Source organism: Panthera pardus, unplaced genomic scaffold (genome assembly GCF_024362965.1).
Source record: "Panthera pardus isolate Hobbes unplaced genomic scaffold, ASM2436296v1 HiC_scaffold_13, whole genome shotgun sequence".
In the NCBI taxonomy this organism is placed as follows: Eukaryota; Metazoa; Chordata; class Mammalia; order Carnivora; family Felidae; genus Panthera; species Panthera pardus.
Window position 1 is genome coordinate 170,909,348 of NW_026526688.1, and position 23,884 is coordinate 170,933,231.

A 23,884-nucleotide genomic window follows, 5' to 3' on the forward strand; every position below is an offset into this window, starting at 1 on the left:
AAAGAAAGGCCACGTATTGTATAATTCCATTTAAACAAAATGTCCAAAATAGGCAAATCCACAGAGAAAAAAAGTAGATTAGTGGTTGCCATGGGTTGGGGGGAAGGAGGAATGACAGCTAATGGATATGGGATTTCTTTCTGGGGTGATGAAAATGTTCTAGAATTAGATAGTGGTGATGGGTTGACAACTTTGTGAATAACTAAAACCACTGAGTTGTATACTTTTAAAAAGTTGAATTTTAAGCATTTGAATTATATTTCAATCAAAAGTTGTATGGAAGAAAAAATGCTAGTATATGGCTAAGATCAAACCCATTTAGACCACGCAATCAAATTAATTTTGCCTGGTTTATAAACATATAGATGACAGCAGAGAAATTCTTTATAATGCTATTACACTTTGTATATTTACTTGGCTTAAAATTTTATAAATTATAAAATTTATAAATTACAAAATTATAATTTGTTTACTACACTTACGTTAACCTGGGGGAAAAAAATGAAGTTGCGATTTATGAAAATTAGAAGGAAAGAGGCTGTTGGTTCCAACAAAATTTGTCAACTTGAAAATAAATTTTTTAAGTTTATTTATTTTGAGAGAGAGAGAGAGCGACAGCACAAGTGGGGGAGGGGGAGAGAGAGAGAATCCCAAGCAGGCTCCACACTGCCAGGGCAGAGCCGGACATGGGGCTCAAACCCACAGAGCTGTGAGATCATGACCTGAGCCAAAACCAACAGTCATACACTCAACCAGCTGAGCCACCCAGGCGTCCCTTGAAAATAATTTTCATAACCATATTAACGGATATTTGTTAAGCCATTACTATTTGTAAGAGAATGTGATGTGCATTTTGATAGACTATCTAAGACCAGCACTGTGCTAGGCTCCACGAGGCTCAGATAAGAATTGAATAACAGTCCTTGCTTAAAATCTGGTTAAGGAAACAAGACTAACATAGCTAAAGCAGTTAGAGAGCAAATGTGGCATATATTTAAGACTGAGTGGAATGTACAAACTCCTAAAATTATAATGCTGAATGTCTCTTAGTATTCTTCGGTGTTAAGCTTCTCTTTTTGCAGGTCCTGACTTTAGGAAGTAAATGCCATAGAGTTCCAAAAAAGGGCAAATCAATTCATTCAGTAGATAATTAGTGAGTGCCTACTATGGGCCAAGCATTCAAATTGTGATAATTGAAATTATTACAAAAAGGAAAATAAGACACAATTTAGCTATATGCATCTAGTGTTATGTATGGGAAGGAAATAAGAGGGATTTTAGTCATCTTAAGAGCTGGTCTTTTTCACTGTTCTACCTCCCGGGTTCAGTCCTATCCTGTGATACCGTGTGAAGACTCCAAATGGAGAAGCAATGAAATTGGTGGTTAGGAAGCACAAGCGTTTCTCAAACAGCCCATGTTTAAACATACAGACATATTTAGGGGCACCTAGGTGGCTCAGTCGGTTGAGCATCCCACTCTTGATTTCAACTCAGACTGTGATCCCAGAGTCGTGGGATGGAACCCCGTGTCAGGCTCTGGGCTGAGAGCAGAGCCGGCTTAAGATTCTCTCTCTCCCTCTGCCCCTCTCCCTTGCTGTGCTTTCTCTCTCTCAAATAAAAACAAAACAAAACATACATAGATATTTATATTTTTCTATTATCAAGAAAATATTCAAATTCGATGCTGTAAACATTTAAAATCAGAAGTTAATGCTATTTTTCAGGATAAACAGTATGAGATTAAACTACCATTTAACTTTACAATTAATTTTTTCTCCCAGGAAGAACAATATTGGATTTTGGAGTCTATAGTTCAGAGAACCACCAAGGTCCTCATCTTTAGTTACTAGCTGTCTGACGTTGGGTGAGTCATTTAATCTCTGTTTCCTTTACCTGTAAAAGGACGGTAGCAATATTCCTACTTTGTTGGGTTGCCCTGAGTTTAAATGAAGTAATGGAAAAAAAGATTTTAGCATTGTCCCTGGTACCTCATAGTCTCAATTAATGTTAAATATGATCCTTGGGAAATAGTTGGATTCATTAGCCTTTCTCTCCATTTACAATTCATAAAGCAGCCATGAAGTTCTTGGAGATGGTAGATGTATCTCTCCCTTAAAATAATATCTATTATTTTTTATTATTTTTAATTACCTGTTTCTGAAAACAAAAACTAAAAACCTAAAAATGTCTTAATTAAAAGATAGGTTTTAAAAAATGTTTACTTATTTTGAGAGAGAGAGAGAGAACTCGTGTGCACTTACAAGCAAATGAGAGGAAGGTTGGAGAGAAAGGGAGAGAGAGAATCCCAAGCAGGTGCAGGACTGGATCCCAGGAACAGTGAGATCATGACCTGAGCTGAAATCTGGAGTCAGATGCTCAACCGACTGAACCACCCAAGCACCCCAAAAGATAGGTTTTGAATGAGAGCAATACAACTTTGTATGTAAGACAAGTTTCAAAATGTTAACTTGCAGGGATCCAAATTCCTTGAGATCAGAATGGATGAAACTCCTATTTTAGAGCACAAGGAGGAATTAAGCAGAAGGCAGGGACCCAAGGAGCCAGCTTGGCAGAATGGGAGATTCTTCAAAGCATAATGAGAAGCTTTGCTTCTAGCAACAGAAGCCAACACTCATGAAATTGAAAATTCTATGAATTAACCAAAACAAGAGATAGGAAATGGAGCAATACAAAATTGCACAGGAAATCAAGTGATATATAGGTGGTTTATTAAACACTGCAGACCATCTTATGGACTTTGTTCTTGAATAAGTAGGCATCCTTTCAAAGTTAAGGAAAATAAGGCACAAGAGGGTGCCATGAATTTGCCATGAATCACTAACTTAATATTCTTATATAGGTCCAGGCTAAATATTTCTTACCACAAACTTACCTAGGGGGGTGAATTCCTGAGAGACAGAAAGTAGATTAGTGGTTCCCAGGGGCTGGGGGTGGGGGAGATGTGGAGTGATGTTAAGGACATGTGGTTTCTTGATTAAAATCAGTGGGGATACAGTGGTGAAGAGCATAGACATAGTTCCTGTCCTTATGGAGATTATTTACCTATGAAGGAGACAAGGCAACAAAACAATCATTGTGTTAAATGCAATGGTTAAATGCAACGGTTAAATGCAATGGTTACAAAAGTGAAGAGAACTGGGTCAGTGGCACTTATGTAGGGAACAACTTCTAACAATGAGTAAGAGTCAGAGGTAGAGGGATGGGAAGCAGCAGGAAGTAAATTATGGTGTTCCCAGCAAAGTAAACCATATATTCAAAGGCCCAGAGATGAAACAGCTCATAACATGTTTAGGAACTGAAAAATATTTAGATCAATGGGAACAAGGTAGGAGGCAAGGAGAGGCTTGGAAACGGGGGTCAGACCACACAGAGATTCATAGGTCATATTAGAGTTTGGTCTCTGTCCTAGAAACAGTGGAGAAGCAACAGAAGTGATTAGGGAAGCAAGTGACACGATCAGATTTGTTTTTAAGAGATCACTGCAGAATGGAGAATGATTAGGATGAGGCAAGCCTGGAGGCAAGGAGACTAGTTTGGAGAGATAATGTGACTGAACCAGGCTGGTAGCCCTGTGGATGATAAGAGGTAGAGAGATGGAAGAGATACTTTGGAAGTGGAATCATCAGGACTTCGTGATTGCTGGCTATGAGATATTAGAGGGATTCGAGGATTATTCTGGCATGGGCAACTTACAGTCATTCACTGAGCTGAGAGCACAGAAGGGGAGGAGATCTGGGGAGATTTCTGTGTTAGAAATGTTAAACTTGAGGTGCCCCTGGAGATAGCCAAAAGAATATGTCTAGGAGGCAGTGGGTAGTACATGTCTAAAGTTCAGGAGAAGGAATGTCCTGGAGCCATGGATCAGTGAGTCATCATCAATTTAGGGATGGTAATTGAAGGCCTGGGAGGAGATGAAGTCCTGGGCAAGTAGAATGAGAAGAGAGGGATCTCAGAATAAAATAATGAGGAGCACCAACAAGTAAGAAAAGGACAAAAGGGAGGAGCCTGCATAGGAGACCGAAGCCAAGAGGAAGGAGTAGAATCAGAGAACCATTGTGTCCCAGAAGCCAAGGAGAGGAAGAAGTGGTCAAATGTGTCAGATGCTGAAAGAGAAGTCAGTAGAAGAAGGACTGAGAATTCTCTATTGAATCTAGTAACAAGGAACTTTGAGATTTCAGTGGAAACCCAGATTCCAGTAAGTAGATGAGTGATCTGAAGAGAAGACAATGGAAACAATTCTTTGGAGAAGTGGGTCTGCAACATCGCTGGACAGAAATGTGGAATCAAATGAAGTTTCCTTAAATGAAAAGCATGGGAGAGAGTTAGGTAATTGAATGACAAAAAGATAAAAAAAGAAATTAGCCAATAAAGAGGGGGAAGTTGAAAATGCACAAGAGAGGGATTAAAAAATTTTTTTTAAATGTTTATCTATTTTTGACAGAGAGAGACAGAGCATGAGCAGGGGAGGGGCGGAGAGAGAGGGAGACACAGAATCTGAAGCAGGCTGCAGGCTTCGAGCTGTCAGCACAGAGCCCGATGCAGGGCTTGAACCCATGAACCATGAGATCATGACCTGATCTGAAGTCGGACGCTCAACCGACTGAGCCACCCAGGCGCCCCAAGAGAAGGATTTTAATAGAAAAAGATACTTATAGAAGGCAGGAGGGAGCCTTTCACTTTAGATTGGAGAATAGGAGAGACATCTCCTATAACAGAGGGTGAAGAAGGAGATGTTCTGTACCTATTTAAATTTCTGGGCATCATGCAGTGTGTGCAGGACCCAGCTTCTACTAGCTCATGGCAGCCAATAGTTAAATTTTCAGAAATTTTGAGAGCTGGCTAGTATACATCAAAAGCTTGAATTCAGCCACTGTGGGAATATTTACACCATGGAAACTGATCAACACTATAAATCAGAACTTCCTCACACCCCAAACCCCCAAAGAGTCAGTTATTGGTCATTTACTAGTATACCACTGGCCAGGGTATAAAAGTGAAGGAGTACCTAACCCAATAGCACCGTTCTGTCTTTTGGGTAGAAGGGAAGATTGAATGCCGGTGTCAGAGGTTCAGGGAAAATGAAGAGAGGTTGAATTCTGTGGAGCATGGCAAAAAGAACCACTTAGGGAAATGCTGAATGATTACCAGGCTGTGCTGAGGTTGGAGACTACTGGTCTATGGTAGAATCAATGTGATGCATGCAGTTGTATGATTTCTCCCATGAGCTCAGTAGCCTGGGGATCTCAGCAGAGAAGTAGATAGGTGGTTTGATTCAGAGCCATTCTCTTGCCTGGCAGTTGTGATGGAAGAAGTAAATGGAGCAAGGATAATGAAGCTGTTTGCAAGAAAGTAGCTGCAGTAATGGGCCACGGCACCTCAAACTGTAAAGGGAAAGAGGTGAAGATAGGAGAAGGTGGTGGGTAAGGACAAGGTGAGGGAGTCATGTTTTCCTGGTATTATGTGCTCCGAGTGCCCTTACTGTCCTGGTCTCATTTTTGCAAGTAAGCTCTCCCATTTGGCAATGCCACTTTTGGAATGCATCATCTAGATCCAAGCCCCTCAGTCTTATTCAATGCTCCAGTTTGGTCCGACCATCAAAGACTATATTGTTGTCCTTGTTTTAGACATCCTATGTTAAAGATTCGATGCCCAGTGTCATCAGAAGAATTTAGCATCATTGTTAAACACACGGCATAAATGAGGTGAAGCAGGAATAGACAGTTTTTTAACATTTTAGTGGGAATGATCTGATATTTGAAAATCTTTTGCTTAGCATTAGCTAACTGATGAACCATCACCAATGAATATCATTGATGAACTGTAGTTCATCAATAGCGAATATAATTGCCATTAAAACATCATTTTGCAAATTATTAGAACAGAGAAGTACTAAATAACACAGTGTACCAGGGTGGCTCAGTTGGTGAAGCGTCCAACTTTGGCTCAGGTCATGATCTCCAGGTTCATGGGTTCGAGTCCCACATCGGGCTCTGTGCTGACAGCTCAGAGCCTGGCGTCTGCTTTGGATTGTGTCTCCCTCTCTCTCTCTGCCCCTCCCCAACTTTCGCTCTGTCTCTCAAAAATAAACATGAGAAAAGAAGTACTAAATAACACAGGGGAAACTTCAGAGAGTTAATGTAAAATCTCAAAATGGCCTTCAAATACACATAATTTCTGGAGTAGTTTCCCACCAAGAAGAAGACTCTTTCTGGATTATACAGAATTTGTTTATGGATATCCTTAGAAGCTCACCTAGAGATGGGATTGTTACTGATGGCGGAACAGCAAGAAAACAAATCTGCTGTTATAAGAAAATACTGTAGGGCACAGGAACTATCACTTTAATTTCAAAGGACAATGAGCTTTTATAGCTGAAACCTGCTTATACCTTCCAAAGCCTCTAAACAATAGAACTGTCAGAAATCTGTGTAGTCGGTGGACTGTCTTCCCCATGTCACCTTTCCCTAAGATTAAGTAAATTGAGTACAGTGCCAGTGTTCCATTTCTTAACACGTATATGTTGCAGGAATTTTCTTTCTGAATTAAAAATGTCGTTTCAGTAAGATAATTGAATTGATGGTACTCTTGTGTCTGCAATTCATCACAATTAGTGCCAGATTCAACAAATACAATCCATTTTCACACAGTATGTGTGAGATGAGCTGGATGTCATGGCTTTGAAATAGCTAGACTCCCTGGTGCTATGGATGTAAACCTTGCCTACGTAACTTCTGTTCTTGCTTATGAGGTAAGTGAAGGTGAATGCCATGAACACTGTCATACTGGGGAGGATACTTTCTTCTTCATCAAAGCGGGAAAGTACATTTCCCTCTTGAATAGCTGATCCATCAAAAACATGGCAAATAAAACTATCGATTTTAGTCCCTTCACGCTAGATTTTTTTCTTACCATTTTTTTTTTCTAACCTTGAGGTATTCAGATATGCAGTGAGAGAGAGAGGAGGTATCAGGGAGAGCAGGAAGTGTGCAGATTTTTTTTTTTCTTGTGTCACTCTTCGTTTTGGCCAGCAAGGGGAGTTATAGGAACAATTTCAGTTGTTTGAGCTGAGACGCTTGGGGACATACCTCCCACAGCTGATTAGTCCCCGTGTCTCTTGCACTGGCCTTTCCCTGTAACCCAGCTAGTATTTTACTGTTATGTACCAGTGTAGTTTCCCTTTCATCTAATAGTTTGCCGGCCCCAAATTAATTGTGAACTTCAAAGTAAAAACTCTACCGGAATGGTGGGACATTGAAAATGAAGTGAGCTTCTATGCCCAGGTGGCATAAAAATCTAATTGTAGCCGGGAGCAGCCCTAGCCCCCTTAATGCGGATAAGACAGCATTCAACTGGCTTCAATAAAAAGAGACTTAAATGGAAGGGAGGTGGCCTTGAGGAGAGCCGCCAGGACTGCCAGGACTGAGAAGGCCATTGTTCTAAGTTCTCCTGGGGTTTATAGAGATTGACAAGGCACCTGCTGCTTTCCAGAGCTGACCGTTCTAGGGTCAGCCCTGAAAACACCCAGGGCTGGGACATTCCCCCAGCTGGCCCCTAACTGGCCCCTAGCCATCCAGGTGGTGGAGATTCAAAGATGTAGGTAGAAGGTGTGGGAAGAGCCCTCGAGAGGAATCTGGAGAGATTGTTTCCAGTCTGTGAACCCAGGAGAGCTTTCTCCCTTTTCAATCGTATTTCATGCTTCTTAGCTTCCACCAAGGTTTTCTGTGGCCTTCTGTGGAGTTCGTTTGCTAGTAACATTTAATCACTGACCACTTTCACAGATAATGGTTCATTTTATTCGTTTAGTTTGGGACCAAAATCAAAGATTATGTGCCCTACTTAGTGCCCTGATCCTGCTTTCCCAATCCCCACCCTAGCTGTTAAACATATTACTTTGCTGTTAATGGCAAAATAGATTAAAAATCAGTAATCACTGTTTTTCTCCAAGTGAAGATCAAATTTTTATTTCAATGATTTAAAAGATATGTTTTGAATAAATTACATGCCTCAAGCTTTGCTTATGGACAGACTGTGTTGTATAGAGGAGAGGATCTGGCCCATGTGGATTTTAATTCTGACTTTGCCACTTTTGAGCCATATAATCTGGGATAAATCACAGAATTTTGTCAGGGCTTAAGTATTCTCGCTACAAAACTGGGGAGGGTGGACTAACGGAATGGACAAGATTCCAGACTCAGGAGCCAGGCAGACCAGGGTTTTATCCTGACTATATCATGTATTAGCTGGATCACTTTAAGCAAGTGACTATTAGCATTATTTTAAAGTTTTAGTGAAATAATGTACATGAAACCCTTCACATCATTCTTATAATAAGCATTCAACAAAGAATAGTTATTATAATAATTATGAAAATGATCTTAATTATTAAAGTTCTATTAGGGCCTTAAAAAAAAAAAAAAACAACTCCAAAAGGCAATGACTTCACTCTGAAATGTTGTGACCAATTGTTATGAATACACCCACTCATCAGATCTGTCCTTCTTCAGGGAATTATGGAACAGGCAGCAATTATACAACTTTGCAAAATACTTAGATTTACAATACTATAATAACATATTTAGCAAAAAAATGGGGTTATAGGCATTATAATAAATACGATCATGGGTTGATTTCCTCTTTTTGTTATAGTGTAATGCCCACTAGAAAATCTTTAAAGGTTAAAATGCATATTCAGTAGTAACACTAAGAGTGTGACAAATGGAGTGATTAGCTCCTTTTAATTTTAAAACTGATTTAGGATTTTCTTTATTTCATAAGTTGTAAAAATGTTATCTCTATAATGTTTGGGCTTAATTTAAAATTATTCTCAGACAGAGGCTCCTGGCTGGTTCAGTCAGTAGAGCATGCAACTCTTGATCTTAGGGGTCATGAGTTCAAGCCCCACATTGGGGTAGAACTTACTTTAAAAAATAAATAAATAAAATAATGAAGTATACAGTTTGATAAGTTTCTTAAAAATAAATAAAGTTATTCACACACATAATTATTAGAAATGAGCTGTGTTGGGACACCTGGGTGACTCAGTTGGTTAAGCGTTCGGCTTCAGCTCAGGTTGTGATCTCATGGCTCGTAAGTTCGAGCCCCACATTGGGCACTGTGCCAACAGCTCAGAGCCTGGAACCTGCTTCAGATTCTGGGTGCCTCCTTTTCTGCCCCTCCCCTGCTCACACTCTGTCTCTCTCTCTCAAAAATACATAAACATTAAAAAACAATTTTAGAAATGAGATGTATATGCTAGCTTTACAGCTAGGAAGACAAACTAATATAATCCATTGAATAAATGTATATTGAATGCCGATTATGTTCCAGGTACTACTGGAGGTGTTGGGATATAGCAGTGAGTAAAATAGAACAAAGCCCTACGCTCATAAAACTGACCTTCTCCTGGGGTTTACCATCTGTTAGGATGCCAGCCCTAATTGAGGACTCATCTGTCAGGCTCTGGTAACAAGAACTGGGAGACCACACCAGGAGTCATTAAAAAAGAACGCTATATCTGACTGGTGACTTCCACCAAGGCCAGGACTGTGCTGAATTTACCAACGTCACCACAGAGCATTCCTGTCCAATCAGACAGCCACCGGCCACGTGTGGCTATTGAGCGCTTGAACTGTGGCCAGTGCAAATTAAGATACATATAAAGTATAAAATACATATTGGATTTGGAAGACCTAGTAGGAAAACAGGATGTAAAATATCTCAGTAATAATTTCATATTGATGGCATGTGGAAATAAAAATACTATAAATACATTAGGTTAAATAAAATACATTATTAAGATTAATTTCACATTTGTGTTTACTTTTAAAAGTGTGGCTACTAGAACGTTTTACTATTATACACGTGGCTCTCATATTCCTGTATGTCAGTGCTGGTAGAGTGTCTGTCCAGGCATGAGTCGATGTAACACCACAAACTTCTCAGCCAGTGCAGGTAGGAGACAACCCTGCCAAAAAGTCAAAATGTGCCATCTCCTACCTTCATCTCCTACCTTCTCTTCTTTTAGGTACTGCCTGATCCCTGAGTCTTCTGTCTGGAGTTCCTCCTTGCAGATACCTTCTTTGGAGCCATTTGCAGGCAGTTTCCAGGCTTCAAAACTGGCCCATCCTATCAGAACCCTTCTGCTCAGAGTTCCTTTCCTGCAAAGTAGTCTGCTTTCTCAGATGTTAATAGATTCTGATAGCTTAGGATATCATCCTTTAAGATGTATCCATTAAATGCATGTGCCCTTTAATAAAATGCCTTAGCTGAGAGAAGTCAATCTCCAGTAGTGGGGAATTTGTGCCCAATAAGAGAGTTGGAGCACCATTTCTTCATGGCATGGAAGCCACAGAAGCATGAAGACTATAATCCCACCTTGTCTACAGTTGTCCATTGAGATCAAGACAGGCCAGTTCCTCTTTACAAATCCTCTCTCCCTGGTGTTTGTACACCATTTCACAGTCTACAAAGTGCTTTCACAGATTTCCCAGTTTAGCCTCCAACCATTCCATGAAATAGGTAAGGATGACCTCATTAGTTGCTTTATATAGAAGATTTTTTAAAATGAGGCCAGAAGGCAAAAGGTCTTCTAGCTGGTGAAGCCTGTGAAGGAGGAGGAGGAGTACCAGATACTCAGAGGGACGGGGAGAACAGTGGAAGAAAGTGACTAAGAATGTTCTAAAGATCTTAGCTAGGGGAGGTGGGGGTGGGGTGGGGGAGGGAAGGCTAGATTAGAACATCATGATGGGGAATATACTGCATCTCAGGGGGTGGCTTATTTACAAATAATACTAAAGACATATTCTGATACAGAGGGGAGGAAAAGGGAAGTAACCATTAATGGAATAGGAAAAAAATACAAAAGAGACTCCAAATTAACAAAGGAGAAAATGAAACATATATTAAGCTGTTGAAATGAGCAAAAATAGAGAAAAAGAAACAGAGGGAATCAAAATCTAAATTAAATTAATGAATACAGAATAAGATAAGAACATTGGATGTGATGACCTGAATGTATCCATTAAAAAGCAGAAACTGGGGCACTTGGGTGGTTCAGTCGGTTAAGTGGTTAAGCGACTGACTCTTGATCTCAGCTCAGGTCATGATCTCACGGTTCCTGGGTTCAAGTCCCATGTCCGGCTCTGTGCTGACAGCTCAGATTCTGGAGCCTGCTTTGGATTCTGTGTCTCCCTCTCTCTCTCTGCCCCTCCCCCCACTCATGCTCTGTCTGTCTGTTTCTCTCTCTTTCTCTCTCTCAAAAATAAACATTAAACAAAAATTTTAAATGAGAAACTGCCAGATTTGGTTAAAAAAGCAAAAGTCAGCTGTATGATAATTACTAGGAACATGCCTACACAGAGTATCAAAGAAGGGATATACACGGGCGCCTGGGTGGCTCAGTCGGTTGAGCATCTGGCTTCGGCTCAGGTCATGATCTCGTGGTCTGTGAGTTTGAGCCCCGTGTCGGGCTCTGTGCTGACAGCTCAGAGCCTGGAGCCTGCTTCAGATTCTGTGTCCCCCTCTCTCTCTGCCCCTCCCCCACTCATGCTCTGTCTCTCTCTGTCTCAGAAATAAATAAACATTTAAAAAAAAAAAGAAGGGATATACAAAGATAAAGTAGAGTTGGTGATATTAATACTAGACAAATGAGGGGCGCCTGGGTGGCTCAGTCGGTTGAGCGTCCGACTTCGGCTCAGGTCATGATCTCATGGTTCATGGGTTCGAGCCCCGCATTGGGCTCTGTGCTGACAGCTCGGAGCCTGGAGCCTGTTTCGGATTCTGTGTCTCCCTCTCTCTCTGCCCCTCCCCCACTTGCACTCTGTCTCTGTCTCAAAAATAAATAACCACTAAAAAAAAATACTAGACAAATGAAATTAAGTTGAAAGCACCAAACAAGGTGAAGAACATCATGTAAGGATATAAAATTATGTAAATAAACTTACAAAATTTAAAATTTATATATAAAAATGAAAATAACGAAAGTTTATCAGACTTAACCATTATTTAAAAATTACATTAAAGGAACTAAGTCTTTCAAATCTAAAATCTAGTTCTTTGAAAAGACCAGTGAAATCAAAACCTCACCCTCCTCACACATACTGCAAGAAGCAGAAGAGGCAAAATGAGGAGTGAGAAGTAAGTCATATCCCCACGTATAGGAGAGACTAAAGGGATAGGTGAAAATTACTTCTTGCAATTCTATGTCAGCAATTTGAAAATTTAGAGGAAATGACTAATTTCCTCATTAAAAAAAAAAAAAGCAAGTAAAATTGACCCCCAAAAGAAATAGAAAATGTGAACAGATCAATCACTAGAAAAGAAATTGAACAGATGATGAAAAACATCTTCTGTCAAAACCAAAACAAAAGCCACCAAAACTATATGGATAGCTTCCCAGTTAGGTTTATCTGACTTTCAAAGAAGAGATAATTACAAGGTTATTTACCATGCCAGATGATATTCTTCTAATTCATTGTATAAAACAGCAAACTTTAATACCAAAACCTGGAAAATATAACAACATAAAGGAAAGTATAGAACAATCTCACTTATGAATAAAAGTGCAAAAATTCAAAATAAAATATTAGCAAGCAAAATCCATGTAACAAAAGGATAATATATTATGACCAAACAGGATTTATTTCAGAAATACAAGAATGGTTCATTATTATATAATCTGTTACATAATCAAATGCATCAATAAAAGAGAAAAATATAGGCATTTTAATAAATGCTAAAAACTTATTTGATGGAATTCAGCAGCCATTCCTGCTAAAATCTCTTAGAAAAATAAGAATAGAAGGAAACTATTTAAATATCCTTAAGATTAGCAAAACTGAGCAAGCAAATATGCAGTGGCAAATCAAAAAAAAATCATTTCCCTAAAAAATAGGATAGCTACCAGCACCAATATTATTTACATCACCTTATAAGTTTTGGGAGACAGAGAGATTAAAATAGCTGTCATTTACCTAGGAAAGAAAATTTAAAGGCCCCCCCATTTTACACTAATATAAAATAAATTCAAGAAAGATTAAAAACTTAAATGTAAAAATGTAACTGAATAAAAATATCACACAAAGAAATCTAGGTTCCTATATGCTCTGTCTAAAGGCTGAGGGGATATCCTTTTCTAACCAAGGCTGAAAAATTCTGAAATTCTAAAAGGAAAGATAGATACAGTTGACTATGTAACAGTGACGGTCTTTGCATGACAGAAGATATAAATAACCCGATAAGCAAACAAAAGACTTGGAATCATTCTTTTATTCTTTAGGGTTTTTTTTTCCTAGATGCATTATTTACACAATCCGGCAGAAAAGAGGCTACTTTCTCTCTGGGAAACAAATGTGGTCAGAGCTAGAGAAACTCTGAGGAAAAACAACCCACCCACACATAGAATTTCATGACTGTTGAAAGCCCACCCATTCACACTAGGTGTGGTCCACGTACCCTAAATTAAGAATCCCTCAACAACGGGTGCCTGGATGGCTCAGGTGATTGAACATCCAACTTTGGCTCATGTCATGATCTTGCAGTTCGTGAGTTCAAGCCCCGCATCAGGTTTGTTGCTGTCACCCTGTCGGCACGGAGCCCACTTCGGGTCCTGTAAAGAAACCGGCATGCTGCTTTCCATGGCAGCTATACCATTTTACATTTCCACCAACAGAGCACAAGGTTCTAACTTTGCCATATCCTTGCCCACACTTGTTATTTTATGCTTTTTTTTTTCATAGTAACCACCCTAATAAATGTGAGGTGATATTTCATTATGGTTTTAATTTGCATTTAAAAATTTTTTTTTATTTTATGGGAATGCAAGCTGGTGCAGCCACTCTGGAAAACAGTATGGAGGTTCCTCAAAAAACTAAAAATAGAACTACCCTACGACCCAGAAATTGCACTACTAGGCATTTATCCAAGGGATACAGGTGTGCTGTTTCCAAGGGACACGTGCACCCCATGTTTATAGCAACACTATCCACAATAGCCAAAGTATGGAAAGAGCCCAAATGTCCATCGCTGGGTGAATGGATAAAGAAGATGTGGTATGTATATACAATGGAATATTACTCGGCAATCAAAAAGAATGAAATCTTGCCATTTGCAACTACATGATGGAAGTGGAGGGTATTATGCTAAGTGAAATTAGTCAGTTAGAGAAAGACAAAAATCATATGACTTCACTCATATGAGGACTTTAAGAGACAAAACAAATGAACATAAGGGAAGGGAAACAAAAATAATATAAAAACAGGGAGGGGGACAAAACAGAAGAGACTCACAAATACGGAGAACAAACTGAGGGTTACGGGAGGGGTTGTGGGAAGGGGGATGGGCCAAATGGGGAAGGGGCACTAAGGAGTCTACTCCTGAAATCATTGTTGCACTATATGCTAACTAACTTGGATGTAAATTTAAAAAAAATTAAATTAAAAAAAAACTATGTTAAAAATAAAAAAAAATTAAAAATGGAATGACCATATGATCCAGCAATTCCACTTCAGGATATATACCGAAAGGATTGAAAAGGGATATTTGTTATTCATGATAGCCAAGAGGGGAAGCAGCCCAAGAGTCCCTCAACGGATGAATGGATAAATAAAATGTGGTGTATGTATACAATGCAATATCATTTAGCTTAAGGCAGGAAACTCTGAGACACGCTGCATTATGGATAAGCCCTGAAGACAGTCTGCCAGGTGAAATGTTATCAGTCACAAAAAGACAAATGCTCATATGATGGGGCGCCTGGCTTGCTTAGTCAGTTGAGCATCTGACTCTTGATCTCAGCTCAGGTCTTGGTCTCAGGGTCATGAGTTCAAGCCCCGCATTGGGCTCTGCACTGGGTGTGAAGCCTACTTAAAATTAAACATAAAAATAAGTAAATAGATAGGTAGTAGATGATAGATAGATAGACAGATAGGTAATAAAAAGACAAATGCTCATATGCGTATCTACATTAGTCAAATTCATAGAAATAGAAAGTAGAATGGTGGTTTCCAAGAACTGAGGCGAAGGGGAAATAGGGAGTAGTTGTTTAATGGGTATAGAGATTCAGTGTCGCAAGATGATAAAGATCTGGAGATTGGTTGCACAACAGTGTGGATTTACTTAACACCACTGAACTGTACATTTAAAAATAGTTAAGACGGTAAATTTTATGTTCCATGTATTTTACAATTCCCCAAAAAATTCCTGCCTCACACATTTTCTACATATTCATAATTTTAACTATTATAAGAATATGCAAATGACCCCCAATCTATAACTTCAACATAAGTTTCTCCCCTGACATAATGATTTATATCTCTGATTTCCTGCTGGGCTTCTCTTGCTGGATTGTATTCCACTGGCTTTTCAAACTCAACATGCCCCAGAGTGATTTTAGCCACAAACCTGCTCATCCTCCTATTTCCTATTCCATGCCTGTGGATGAATGAATAAATGGATGAATGCATCTTGCATCTTTTTCATAGGAACCTAACAATCTGTCTGCTATCAAGATAATGGGTCATTTGAATAATGTTTTTTTGTATTGGTTTTATTGGCATATAATTCACCTACCATACAATTTACCCATTTAAAGGATACAATTCATGGCTTTTAGTTTATTCACGAAGTTGTGCAATCTTTACCATAATCAACTTTGGAATATTTTCATCACTTCCCTCTAAAAAACACTATTTTTTTTACCTATTACCCCCCACAGTCTTTCCATCTCCTCTAGCTTTAAGCAACCACAAATCTACTTTATGTCTCTTAGATTTGCCTATTATGGACATTTCGCATAAATGGAATCCCATGATATGTGATCTCTTGTGACTATCTCCTTTCACCTAGCATGATGTCTTCAGGGTTCATCCATGCTGTAGCATATATCATCAGTACTTTATTCCTTTTTCTGGACAAATAATATTGCATTGTATGGATAAATCACACTTTGTCCATTCATCAGTCTGTGGGTAGTTGGGGTGTTTCTGTTTTTAAGTTATTACGAAAAATGCTGCCATGAACATTCATATATGTTTTTGTGTGGACATACATTTTCATTTCTCTGCAGTGTATACCTAAAAGTGAGTGAATTGAAGGTTCAAATGGTAACTATACGTTTAACTTTTTCAGGAGCTGCCAGACTGTTTTCCACGGTGGCTGCACCAATCCTACATTCCCAACAGCAGTGTATGGTTCCACTTTCTCTACATCCTCATCAACACTTCTTATTTTCTGGTTTTGTTTGTTTTTGTTTATTTTTAGTCCAGCCATTCTAGTGGGTGTAAAGTGGTATCTCACTGTGATTTTAATTTGCATTTCCCTGATGATTAGTGATGTTGAGCACCTTTTCATGTGGTCATTAGCCATCTGTGTATCTTCTTTGGAAAAACATCCATTTGGAGAATGTCCAGATCCTGTACCCATTTAAAATTTTTTTCTTGTTATTAAGTTCTTTATATATTCCAGATACAAGTCCCTTATCAGATAAATGATTTGAAAATATTTTCTTCTATTCTATGTGTTGTGTTTTCACTCCCTTGGTAGTGTCCTTTGCATCACTAAATGTTTTGCTTTTGACGATGTATATTTAGATTTTTGATGAAGTCTATCTCTTTTTTCTTTTGTTGCTTGTGCTTTTGGTGTCATACCTAAGAAATTTACCTAATCCAAGGTCACACATATTTACTACTCTTTTTTTTTCTGTGAGTTTTGTAGTTTACGCTCTTACGTTTAGGACTTTGATCCATTTGTGTTGATAATTACATATGTATTGAGGTAGGAGTCCAGTTTCATTCTTTTGAATGTGGACACCCAGTTGTCCCAGTACTATTTGTTTAAAAACACTGTCCTTTCTACACAACCAGTGGAATTGTTGCCTTTTGCAAGTTTGAAATCATGGCAGGTCCAGAAACTGATGCCCAACTCCATCTCACTGGTATCAAAAACTATTTCAACTCTTATACTTCAAGTTAAGGTCGGAAAAACACCAGCTGTGAAAGCAACAGAAATGGATCTTAAACTGTGCCTCACCTGTTAAATTCCCATGCCTGGAGAAGCCAATGACAACTCATAATGCGATACTCAATTTGTACAATATATTATGAATCTGGAAAAAAAAATAAAAACACTGTCCTTTCTGGTCTAGTTAACCTTATCAAAACCCAATTGAACATAGAAATAGGAGTCTATTTCTGGATTCTTTCATTCTATGCCATTGATCTACACATACATCTTATGCCAGTACCACACTATCTTCAATACTGTTGCTTGGTAGTCAGTTTTGAAATTGAGAAATGTGAGTCCTCCAATTTTATTTATTGTTCTTTCAAGATTGTTTTAGCTGTTGTTGGTACCCTGAGTTTACATATGAATTTTAGGATAAACGTCAATTTCTACCAAGAAACCAGATGGGATTTTTAATAGAGTTGTGTTGCATCTATTGAACTAATATAATTTTTATTTATGAGTTGTGGCTTTCAGACCAAATTTTAGTTCTGTTACTTTTTTCAGGGAAATTCATTGGTTTTCCAATTAATTGAAGGCAAGCAAGTACACAGAGTAATACTAAAAGGCAAGATACAATTTTTAAAGTTTATATTTTGCTGCAAATTTAAATGAAATCAACACTTTTACACTTAACTAGAAAATTACTTATGAAATAAGCAGTTTCTCAATGGTTTGGTTTGTCAGGAACCTTGTAGCTATCTGGTAACTTGTTTGCTTATGATTCTGGACAGTTATACCTAGAATTCAGATTGCCCCAGTCTAAATGTCAAGGTTTGTATCAAGTACAACTTTTAATAGTTTCTTCAACTTTTCAAGTTAGGCAAAATATTATTTTCAAAGAACAAGGCCCCAGTTTACATCAGTACCTTAAAAAAATAAAGCTTTATTTGCACGTGTGATAATTATCATGAAAGCATTTTTTTGGGTGTGAGCTAACTTTCCGGATTTGTGCTTTGCTTTAGAATAAAGCACAATACTCTCCTTGTCTACCTAAGCAGTGTGTCCTTGAAAACTATTAAAATCGTTTACACATTCTTTGCAGCATTATGTACTCATATAAATATAAAGGTCATTCAGCTAGCAGCACTAACGGTATCGATCATTTATAAAAGTATTTAGACATTATGCTTTTACATCACTATTTCTTTTGACTAGTATATTGTAGTGTGTCTTTTTAAACCAGGAATATGTATGAAATTATGTTTCCTTATCCATTAATTGAGATTTTTGAACTTACCTTGATGCAAAAAAAAAAAAAAAAAAAAGAAGAAGAAGAAATGACTGCTTAAGTTTAAGACTTAAAAGTCCCTCTCACTAACATTTGTGGTGGTATTTTCATTGTATGAAGGTAGTGACTTAATTGATGTTGTTGTTCTTAATGCTGCTATTATTTCTGGCAATAATAACAGTTTTCTTGACCACACTTTGTTTCATTTCTCCTAATAGGATAAATTTTTAAAAACGAACAACAGGGTGCATGGGTGGCTCAGTCGGTTAAGCATCAGACTCTTGACTTTGGCTCAGGTCATGATCTCACAGTTCATGAGTTCTGGCACCACATCGACCTCTGCACTGACAGTGCAGAACCTGCTTGGGATTCTCTGTCTCCCCCTCTCTCTGCCCCTCTCCCACACCCTCTCTATCTCTCTCTCAAAAATAAGCATTTAAAAATTGTTTTTAAACGAATATTGAAGGTGACTCCAGATCGTAATCCTCAGGACTTTTCCTTTTTGTCTAATCTTAATCACCTGAAAGCTAGGCTTTTCTAGAACCTCATCTGTTGACCTCTAATTATAGGTTCATCAAAAGAGTATTTGACTGGGGTACAAAGAGCTTTTAACCGAGATGTTTTCCCCTCAGTTAAAGGAGCCAAAAGCAGGATAATTGAAGGGGTTAATCTGTAAGAGAAGCATCCTATTTTTCCTAAAATTTTCTGGAGACTTTGAAGTAAGTTATCTGAATAATTGTCTTTGTGTGACATGTCTCTTTCAGAAAGGGATCTACTCTGAGTGTGCCTTCTAATGCTCAGAAACACCAACACACACCTGGAACCCACAGCAACGGATCACTGGAAGACAAAATGCACAAGAATAATATTTCACCCGGCAACGAGGACTGAGATTTGCAAATAAAATGGCTGGAGGAGAAGGAGCATCCCCGTCACCTGGAAATTGTTTTATTAGGCAGCAGCTGGGTTTTCAACTCTGTTAGTTGGATTTTTGTTTGTTTTCAAACTTTTCGGGGGTTGTTAGCCTGAGGTCCATTGGTCGCGTTCCACGTGATTCTGGATGAAAAAATTAAAGTTTTGTTTTCACTAACCTCTACACAAAAGGCAGCATTTCCTTCAATAATGAATGTGGGCAGTACATCATGCTAGTATTAGTACCTGTGACCTTTTCATTAAAAGAAATCACAGAGTTTTTCATAGCCCACTATGACTGCTGCACATCTTGCAAATATTGTTTAAGCTACTTCAAATGTATGTAGTCATTAAGTGGCTCAGTCGGTTAAGCGTCCAACTCTTGCTTTCAGCTCAGGTCATCATCTCACGGTTTCGTGGGTCCGAGCCCCGCATTGGGCTCTGCACTGGCAGCATGGAGCCTGCTTGGGATTCTCTGTCTCCCTCTTGCTCTCTATTCTTCCCCCACTCTGTCTCTCTCAAAATAAATAAACTTTAAAAAAGTAAACAAACAAACAAAAAAAAGACATCACTCTTGAACAAGTAAAGACATTGGTGGTGCAAAAAGAAAAAAGAAAAAAAAAAAAGAAGCCAGCAAGTGTAGGCTTAGGTGAAGTGGGACTTGAAATGTGTTCTGAAGAGGGGGCTGCCCGTATATGGTCATTGAACATTCCCCATCTCTTTGCTCCCTGTGTTTGGCTGGAACTATGCCAGTTTCAGTATCCATTAGCATGCCAGGTCCTGGTTAGCTCCAGGTCTGCCTAAACTAGATTCGAACTACAAGGGTGGCCCTTGGCCAGCCCTGGATCATCTCAATTTCGGATTTTCACTTTTGAGTAAGTCTTGGTGTTGTTGGACAAGTTAGGACATGCTGACTGGGCCCCCGACTCCCCAAAGGCCACTCTGCATTTATCCCTTCAGTGGCCACTAAATGTTTTGGGAAAAGTGTGAAAATAGTGGCCACCCAAACCATAAATCAGAAGTGGAAAAAACATACTGATAGGGGCGCCTGGGTGGCACAGTGGGTTAAGCATCTGACTTCAGCCCAGGTCATGATCTCACAATCCTTGAGTTCGAGCCCCGCATCGTGCTCTGTGCTGACAGCTCAGAGCCTGGAGCCTGCTTCGGATTCTGTCTCCCTCTCTCTCTGCCCCTCCCCTACTCATGCTCTGTCTCTTCTCTCTCTCTCTCAAAAATAAATAAACATTAAAAAAAATTTTTTTAATTAAAAAAAACCCCACACACTGATAAAGGCATGAGTTTTATGAACAATGTCATGCCAGCGAGACCAGGAGATGGGAACCAAAAAAGTGGAAAGACAAAATGATAACTTATTCAAGGAGAAGTCTACCGTCTAACCCAGTGGCCTACTTAAATCATTACATTTTAATTATAGCTGCTTCTTGCACAAATAAAGTGACATTGCCGGTAAAAACGTTCAGCTTACTGTGCATTAATTACCTCCAGGTCCATCTGGTATTTCTAGTTTTTTATGTTTGTATTGTGAGAGTGAAGAGGAAAAAAAAAATGTTCCCTTCTTTTCACTCACTTTAAACAAATATTGTGTGTGGCTAACAGGGTTTGCTCTACAGCGGGAGCTGCCTTTCCGATTAATGGTTTCTTTAAATTTGTGATGGGTAAAGGAGGATTCTTAAAAATAGAAGCCCCAGGTTTTAACCTCGATACTTCCTCTGTTTCACCTGGTTATGTTCCTGTACACGACCCTGTCTTTTGCCATTCTCAGATTTTCTCGGCCTATTTGACATAGAAATTGGGGGGAGAAATAAAAGAGGTGGGGGGAAAGACAAAGTTGATGTGAAGTTCTTTGAGTGTAGTAAAAAGTTGAGCAGACATATTGTCGCAAAATGTCTTTTAAATTTCTACTACAGAGATACCTCATCTTATTGCCCTCTGCTTTATTGTACTTCACAGATGTGTGTTTTTCCAAGTTGAAGCTCTGTGGCCCCCTGCAGCGAGCAAGTCTAGCGGCACCATTTTGTCAACATCATTTGTTCACTTTGTGTCTCTGCGTCACATTTCGAACTTTTTCACTCTTAGCGTAATCATCACGGTGATCTGTGACCAGCCACCTTTGCTATTGCTATTGTAATTGTTTGGGGGCACCATGAACAGCACCTGTGTAAGACAGTGAACTTAATCCATAGAGGCTGTGTGTGTTCTGACTGGTCTGCCACCTGGCCACTCCCTGGTCTCTATCCCTCTCCTGGGGCTTCCCTAGTTCCTGAGACACGACAGTATTGAAATTGGGCCAATGAATAACCCAACAATGGCCTCTAAGTGTGCAAGTGAAAGGAAGAGTTGCACGTCTCTCACTTTAAATCAAAAGCTAGAAATATGATTCAGTTTAGGAAGGCTTGTTGAAAGCCGAGACAGGCCAAAAGACAGACCTCTTGTGCCAACAGTTAGTCAAGTTGTGAATGCAGAGGAAAAGTTCTTGAAGGAAAATAACTGCTACTCCAGTGAACACGTGAATGAGAAGAAAGTGAAATAGCCTCATTGCTAATACGGAGCAAATATTAGTGGTCTGGATAGAAGATCAAAGTAGCCACAACCTTGCCCTAAACCAGAGCAAGGCTCTAACTCTCCTCAAGTCTATGAAGGCTGAGAGAGGTGAGGAAGCCGCAGAAGCAAATCTGAAGCTAGCACAGTTTTGTTCATGAGATTTATAGAAAGAAGCCATAGAGAAAAGGGTAAGGTGAGGCAGCAGGTGCTGAGGAAGAAGCTCCAGCAAGTTCTCCAGGGGATCTAGCTCAGGTAAGGAATGAAGGTGGCTGCACCAAACAATAGATTTTCAATGTGGACCGAACAGCCTTCTATTGGAAGAAGATGCCATCTAGGACTTTCATGGCTAGAGAGGAGAAGTCAATGCTTGGCTTCAAAGCTTCAAAGGGCAGGCTGACTCTCTCATTAGGGGCTAATACAGCTGGTGACTGGAAGCAGAAGCCAGTGGTCACTTACCATTCTGAAAATCCGAGGGCCCTTAAGAAGTATGCTGCATCTACTCTGTGCTCTATAAATGAAACAACAAAGTCTAGATGACAGAACATCTTTTATAGCACGGTTTACTGAATATTTTAAGCCCACCGTTGAGGCTAACTGCTCAGAAAAAAAGATTCCTTTCAAAATATGACTGCTCACTGACAGTGTACCCGGTCAGCCGAGAGCTCTGAGGGAGATGTACAAGATTAATGTTGTTTTCATGCTTGCTAACACAACAAGCATTCTGCAGCCCATGGATCAAGGAGCCATTTTGGCTTTCAAGTCTCGTTATTCAAAATATATTTTGTAAGGCTATAGCTGCCATAGATAGTGAGTCCTCTGATGGATCTGGGTAAAGTGAATTTCAAAACCTTCTGGAAAGGATTCACCATTCTATGTGCCTTAAAGAACATTTGCGATTCACGGGAGGAGTCAAAGTACCATCATGAACAGGAGTTTGGAAGAAGTTGACTCCAACCCTCATGGATGACTTTGAGGGATTTAAGACTTCAGGGGAGGAAGTGACCGCAGATGCGGTGGAAAAAGCAAAAGAACTAGAATGAGAAGTGGAGCCTGAAGATGTGATTAAATTATTACGATCTCATGATAAAACTAACAATGAGGAGTTGCTCCTTATGGATGAGCAAAGAAACTGATTCCTTATGTTTCAAAGCACGTTATAATAAAGAATGAACTAATAAGGTGACTTACCAGTTTTTTTTTTTTTCATTTTGTCGATTGTCATATAAAAAGCATGATGCTAGTGGACTATAGCTAACTTTTGTCAATGTGGAGAACCTTATATTGTACATTCCTCTGAAAGAAGATATAAGAGAATTTGTATACACTACAATATACTCAGAGCTTAGAATAGTGTCTGGTTCATAGTAAACCCTCAATAAATATTGAATGACGTAAGAGAAGAGCCCAATAAGCAAATCTTCAAAGTAACGATATGTTAATTATATAGAGATTATACATGAATTATCCATTAATGGAGAAGATTAAAGCAGATGTTTCCTTTATTTTCTTAACGTTTATTTATTTATTTTGAGAGAGAGAAAAGAGAGCACATGCACAAGCAGCGGAGGGGCGGAGAGAGAGAGAGGGAGGGAGAGAGAGAATCTCAAGCAGGGTCTGCACTGACAGTGGGAGCTGGATCTCACAAACAGCAAGGAGCCAACGAGCCTGGATCTCACAGTTCTTGAGATCATGACCTGAGCTGAAATCAAGAGTTGGGTGCTTAACCAATGAAGCCACCCAGGTGCCCCCAGATGTGTCCTTTAAGTTTACTAATTCCAGATTGGGAGAACAAATACTATAATTAAAATTTTTAGCCTATTTCTCTTCCTGCCCCCTTGTTCTTTAGTGTAATACTTAGTGCAACATTTAATAAGAGTATACCATTTTTTGGCACAGGGAAGGAAACATTACTAATAGAAGGAGTGCATTGTGTTTTTGCCATTATAGATAAGGCATGTGGAGTAATAATGGCAAGCATTCTGACTTTGCTTTTATTAAGAATATTTCAGAGTACCTCTGGCTAATGATCTTAAAATGCCCCTTCCTCACATATAATTAAATTACTCTCTAGTGGCTTTCATTATTTTTATTTCTTTATGATAAGATACAGTCCATTAAGCTGAGTAAAGATAAAAAAATATATAGCATAGTCCCTAGTTC

At 39.0% G+C, this 23,884-nt stretch overlaps 1 long non-coding RNA gene across 2 annotated transcripts in view; it reads left to right on the forward strand.

Moving 5' to 3' along the window:
- LOC109245936 (uncharacterized) overlaps positions 1-19,281 on the forward strand; it is a 34,219-nt gene extending 14,938 nt beyond the window's left edge. For both annotated transcript variants that reach the window (XR_008421793.1, XR_002071161.2), the window contains 3 exons: positions 1,782-1,864; positions 10,046-10,539; positions 19,015-19,281. This is a non-coding gene — a long non-coding RNA (uncharacterized LOC109245936). The remainder of the gene's footprint in view (positions 1-1,781; positions 1,865-10,045; positions 10,540-19,014) is intronic.
- The last annotated feature ends 4,603 nt before the right edge of the window (positions 19,282-23,884 follow it).